Source organism: Tamandua tetradactyla, chromosome 1 (assembly GCF_023851605.1).
Source record: "Tamandua tetradactyla isolate mTamTet1 chromosome 1, mTamTet1.pri, whole genome shotgun sequence".
Taxonomy (NCBI): Eukaryota; Metazoa; Chordata; class Mammalia; order Pilosa; family Myrmecophagidae; genus Tamandua; species Tamandua tetradactyla.
Window position 1 is genome coordinate 75099465 of NC_135327.1, and position 5094 is coordinate 75104558.

At 38.8% G+C, this 5094-nt stretch overlaps 1 pseudogene; it reads left to right on the top strand.

The window, feature by feature from the left end:
* Nucleotides 1-2976: 2976 nt before the first annotated feature.
* LOC143684888 (farnesyl pyrophosphate synthase pseudogene) lies at nt 2977-4029 on the top strand (annotated as a pseudogene).
* Nucleotides 4030-5094: the final 1065 nt, after the last annotated feature.

Below are 5094 nucleotides of genomic sequence, written 5' to 3' on the forward strand. Positions count from 1 at the left end.
ATTGAATGATGTTGCAAAGTGCCAAAATGTTAGAATTGATGGATCTGTGTATGTGGGAATTTGGGGGTACATTGGAACTCTTGATATGGATTTTCATTATAACTTTTTTTTTTAGGTGCATGGTCTGGGAATCGAACCCAGGTCTCCTGCATGGAAGGCAAGCATTCTACCACTGAACCACCCACATTTTTGATATAGCTTTTGTTCTGTAACTTTGAAATTATTTCAAAATTAAAAGTTAAAAGACAAAAAAAAAGCAGTATCCATAGATTTTCAGTAAGGAACAACCTGCGTCATTTGTGACCAGAATACTAGTCACCTATTCTCTACTACATAGGGAATATTTTTGAGACTATTTCCAAGGGGCTTTTCCTTTATCTTCATCTCTTAAATCCATTTCAAAATATCAAAAATACCCTAGTTAAAAGATAGAGGAAACATTGCTGAAGTTTACTGCCACTTGGCATGGAATTATATACCATAACTAAAATACCTAGGCAGAGGACTATTAGGACTTACATTTCTTCAAAACTCTATCATTTTTAGTTTATGGTGTGCTAGAGTGTCTGGAGGGAAGTACCTGAAATTGTTGAGCTGTGTTCCGGTAGCCTTGATTCTTGAAGACAACTGTATAAAGATAAATTTTTACAATATGATTGTGATTGTGAAAACCTTGAGTCTAATATCCCTTTTATCCAGGGTATGGACAGATGAGTGAAAAAATATGGATAAAAAATGAAAAAATAATAGGGGAATATGGGGTAAAATAAATCAGGTAGATGGAAATACTGGTGGCCAATGAGATGGAGGGGTAAGAAGTATAGGATTTATGTGTTTTTTCTTTTTACTTCTTGTTCTGGAGTGATGTAAATGTTCTAAAAATGATCATGATGATGAATACACAACTATGTGATGATATTATATGCCACTGATTATACACCATATATGGGCCATATGTGAGTGAAGATTTGCCAATAAAAATGTTTTTTAAAAACTCCATCATGCAAGAGCAAGAATGCATTTGGTAGTTTATGCAGAAAACCAGAAATAGTAAGCAACAGAATGTCTTCCCAACATTGGGGCAGGCCTGGGAGTATGATGATGCTTTCTAGCTGTGAATCTGATCCTCATAGTTACTCAAGCTTCATCTACCTACCTTGTATATTACTAAATATGAATATGGATCTTTCAGAACTCATTAGAAGTAGAGTAAGGGAACACACACACATACATATTAGGGTTTTGAGAAAATATGTAATAAAATATAAAGCAAAATCATCAGAGAACCAGATAGCTCTAAAGGTGGTACACTAAGATTGTGAAGAAATTCTCCAGAAATTGTTTAACATTCTTAAAAGAAAGCAAAATGGCATGATATTTATTCATCCATTTTTACTAGATAAACAAATATTTATTGAACACTAATATGTGCAAGTCACTATGATAAAATATGAAATTCGCTAATGAACAAAATGGCCAACCCACACTCTTCTTGACATTTTAGTGAAGGAAAAAAATATTTCATTACACTCCAAGATTAATTTTAGAGTTTCTTACATTTCATTTTCATTTATTTATTGTTTCAACAAAAATTTTGAGCATGGATTGCATCTTGGCCCTCTGTATGTTTGTTTTTTCTCCTAGGATTATGTCGTATTTGAAATTGAATGAATATGAGACAAAACAAACAAATATTTCTGAAAATATGATTAAAGTTGAGAATAATCCTGTGAAAAAACTAAACATAATTCTATTGAAGTGTACATTAATGTGATTTGACCTGAAATATGATGGAAGAGAAGTAGTTTACTAGGTAGGGGGCAAAAAGGATTTTACCATTTAGGTAGAGTAGATATCATGTGAATAAAAGTTGTGATGGCAACGAGTAGGGGATATTTTAAATTCTAAAAGGCCAGAAATTAATCAAGTAATCACAAAAGTAGGTACAAACCCACCAATGTAGTAATTTATACAAAAGGAAGTTTCCAGGACTAGGAGATCATAAAGAAGTATACAATATGTAGAGAGGGCATTCAGTCTATTTTCCAGACGCATTCAAAGACCCATCTAAGATGATGTGACAAAGTTTTATCTCACAGTATATAAAGGGAAATGTTAAGGGACAGGTCTGGAACACTTTCTTAAATAACAGCTGACTGTGACTTTTGTTCCTTTTTTTCTTCATTTTTTTTTCCTGCTGCTTGGAATGTGAATGTGATGGATTCAAGCTGGACAATGAGGTTCAGGCTCTGGAATTTTTTAATTAAAAATCTGGAAGAACTCTGGACTACTGATGAGTTCATGGAGCAGAGGCATCACCCCAGTAATGAACGCATATCTCTACGGTGTTATGTGAGAAAAAATGAGCTTCGGTATTGTTTAAGCCACTATTATTTGAGGTTCCACTTATTCTTGGCTACACCCAGTCCTAATCAATGTAGAACTTGCTATGAAAGTATGGCAGTACAAAAATTCACAATTGGTAAACCTTGTTTAGCGTAGCAAACAATTGGTAACACTGCTTCCTGCTCAACCTCTGGAGTTAGGGCAGGTTGTCAGGAAAAAAAAAATAGTAGGAAAAATCAGAATTGTATTTTGCATTGGATATTTCCCAAAACTCAAATATTTTATCTCGTCCAGAAATTGAGTCTACCATTTCTGCCCTAGAGATTTGTGGTGACTCCATGGAATCATACTGACTGTCATTTCCTAGTCTTCATTTTGTAAATAGATGTTATTATTGCAATTTTTGTTCATATGCCACAATTGCATATCATCTGTGCAGGGAAGGTACTTTGTATTTTGATGTATAGGTATTTTGTTTCACACACACCAGAAAACATGCAAATTGAAGAAGTCTTGCATCTCGGGCTGAATGCCAGCTTGAAATGGAACTTCATGATTGTTGCCATTAAGATGCATTGATTGAAGCAAGAATCAGCATCCAGGAACAGAGCACTTTGCTCCTCCCTCAGAATGAAAGGAGACCAGTAATATGGTGTTTATGTCCAAGAAAAGCAGAATTTCATCCAGCACTTCTCCCAGATTCTCAAGGTGCTAACCGAGGATGAGATGGGGCACCCAGAGACAGGAGATGCTATTGCACTGCTCAAGGAGATCCTGGAGTGCAATGCCATTGGAGGTAAGTACCATCAGGATTTGATGATGCTGGCAGTTTTCCAGGAGCTGGAGGAGCCAAAGAAGCAGGATTCTGATAGTCTCCAGCGAACCCTGACTGTGGGCTGGTATATGGAACTGCTCCAAGCTGTATTCCTGGTGTCACGCAGAATCATGGATTCATCCCTCACCCGATGGAGACAGCCCTGCTGATATCAGAAGCCAGGCATAAATTTGGATGTCATTAATAATAACCATGTGGCTGGAAGCAAGCACCTACTGTCTGCTGAATCTCTACTGTGGGGAGCAGCCCTATTATCTGAACCTGATTGAACTGTTCTTGAGGTTTCATATTAGGTTGGGATCGGGCAGACTGCACCTCATCACAGCCCCCCCCCCCCCCCAGGGCAATGTGGATCTTGACATATTCACTGAAAAGAGACACAAATCAATTGTCAAGTACAAGACAGCTTTCTACTCCTACCTTCCTATATCTGCTGCTTTGCTTGTGGTGGGCATTGACAGACAGAAGATGCATGCTAATGTCTTTTGGAAGTGGGAGAGTACTTTCAGATTCAGGATGATTACCAGAACCTTATTGGGAGTCCCAATGTGACTGACAAGGTTGGTACTGACATTCAAGACAACAAGTGCACCTGGCTGGTGGTTCCGTGTCTGCCTCGGGCCTCTCCTGAACAGCGTCAGATCCTGCAGGAGAATTACCGGCAGGAGGAGGCTGAGGTGGCCTGGTGGAGGCGCTGTACGAGGAGCTGGAGCAACCAGTTGTCTTTATGCAGTACGAGGAAGACAGTGAACAGAGACCTTCTGGGTCTCACCCAGCAGTACTCTGTGCCCCTGCCCCCAGCTATCTTCTTGGGGCTGGCACACAAGATCTACAGGCAGAACAGGTGACCCCAGAGACTGGGAGGGCAGGGAGGGGAGGATCTTAATAAATTAGTCTACCCATAAAAAAAAAAAAAGAAGAAGAAGAAGAAGAAGCATTAATTGTTTTAACACATGAATGAAAAATGCACACAGGTACTTGGCTAGCCAAAAAGTGAACTATCTACAAAAAAATGGCAATTGTCTAAACATTTACTTTACATTTCTTGGAACCCCTGATTTTCATCTCAAAATATGATCATCTGAAATGAATCATACATTTCCAAACTTTCAAGAGCTGTGTGCTGGTTTGAAAGGATGTATGTGTCCTAGAAAAGCCATGTTTTAATCTAAATCCCATTTCATAAAGGCTGAATAATCCCTATTCAATACTGTATGTTTGAAACTGTAATCACATCATCTCCCTAGAGATGTGATTTAATCAAGAGTGGTTGTTAAACTGGATTAGGTGACAACATGTCTCCACCCATTTGGGTGGGTCTTGATAAGTTTCTGGACTCCTGTGGAAGAGGAAACATTTTGGGGAATGAAGGAGATTCGAAGAGAGCAGAAAATGCTGCAGCACCACGAAGCACAGATTCCACAAGCCAGCGACCTTTGGAGATGAAGAAGGAAAATGCCTCCCGGGGAGCTTCATAAAACTGGAAGCCAGGAAAGAAAGCTAGCAGATGATGCTGTGTTCGCCACATGCCTTTCCAGATAAGAGAGAAGCCCTGACTGTGTTCACCAAGTGCTTTCTCACTGGAAAGAGAAACCATGAACTTCATCGACCTTCTTGAACCAAGGTATCTTCCCCTGGATGCCTTTGATTGGACATTTCTACAGACCTGTTCTAATTGGGACATTTTCTCAGCCTTAGAACTGTAAACTAGCAACTTATTAAATTTCCCTTTTTAAAAGCCATTCTGTTTCTGGTATATTGCATTCCAGCAGCTAGCAAACTAGAACAAGCTGTTTGGGGCCTATGACCAAGTTCTAGCCATTGAGAAATAAAAGAAAGGGTCACAAGACCATTCCCCAAATTGTTCTTAGAAGATACACAACACAGGCCTTTAATCTCGCTTTTCCTTTCCT